Genomic DNA, 1,008 nt, shown 5'->3' on the forward strand with positions numbered 1-1,008 from the left:
TATATATATATGATGTGTGTGTATACACACACATGTATATATATCTATATGTGTATATGTGTATATACATATATGATCGTGTATATCATTCGTTTTATTTATGTGTACAATACACGGGTGTGTAGGTGCGCGTGCGTGTGCGTGCATGTACGTTTGTTTAAACGGTATGAGAGGGATTGCAGTTGAAAGGGCTGTCTCTTGTATGTATATATGTAAACGTCGATATAAATTAAGGAGTATGTGTTAATGTATATGTATGAGTGATTATGAGTTTGTGTATGTCTGTGTGAGTCTGCGCGCGCGTTTAGTACTGATTGTCACACTCCCCACTGCCTTCTCTCATCTATTCCCCTCCCTCGTTCGAGGTGATACCCCGCCCACTTTGCATCCAGTTACATTCTAACAACGGAGACATATGAAACTCATACAAGGCACGGTACAATAGGTGTGCAAGTACATGCGTGAGCGCGTGTGTGTGTGCGTGTGTATGTATGTGTGCACCTTCACCGGTGCCAGCAGAACGGTGTGCACTCTCCACGATGCAAGTGCATCTGTTCTCAACGAGCAGCAAGTATCTCCGGCATGACATGAACGAACGAGAAAACCCTTTCAACTAATGGAAAAGATGTGAAGAAGGATAGAAGTGCACGAACGAATATCACTGTGTGAGTGTGTGTATGAGTGTAGGAATAGATGTGTGAGAATATGTATGTTTGTATGTGTTTGTATCTGTGTATGTATCTGTGTGTGTATTCTGTTGTTCTTTTATATTTTTAAGTGTTTCAGCTTCCAAGTTGCGGTCATGCCGGGGCACCACCTTTGACTGTGTTATGCACCATTATTTGAAACCTCCTATGATATGTGGCATCCGGTGAATGAGGGATGCTGCTGCCCTCATCTGTGTTACTTAACGTGAGGTAGGTTCATCTGAAACTTTTGACAGGAGGAGGTCCAGTTTTGTTTCAAAGACACCTACAACCACACCATGCATGTCTCTCGGGCGTTTTG

The 1,008-nt window shown here is 42.7% G+C and overlaps 1 protein-coding gene and 1 long non-coding RNA gene across 2 annotated transcripts in view; one reads left to right on the plus strand and one right to left on the minus strand.

Moving 5' to 3' along the window:
- LOC106870917 (neuropeptide Y receptor type 2) overlaps positions 1–1,008 on the minus strand; it is a 425,179-nt gene that overhangs the window by 244,800 nt on the left and 179,371 nt on the right. The window lies entirely within an intron of this gene.
- Positions 1–1,008, plus strand: part of LOC128250560 (uncharacterized) — a 312,488-nt gene that overhangs the window by 232,457 nt on the left and 79,023 nt on the right. The gene's annotated exons all lie outside the window — the stretch shown is intronic.

This window comes from Octopus bimaculoides, chromosome 22 (assembly GCF_001194135.2).
Source record: "Octopus bimaculoides isolate UCB-OBI-ISO-001 chromosome 22, ASM119413v2, whole genome shotgun sequence".
Lineage (NCBI taxonomy): Eukaryota > Metazoa > Mollusca > Cephalopoda > Octopoda > Octopodidae > Octopus > Octopus bimaculoides.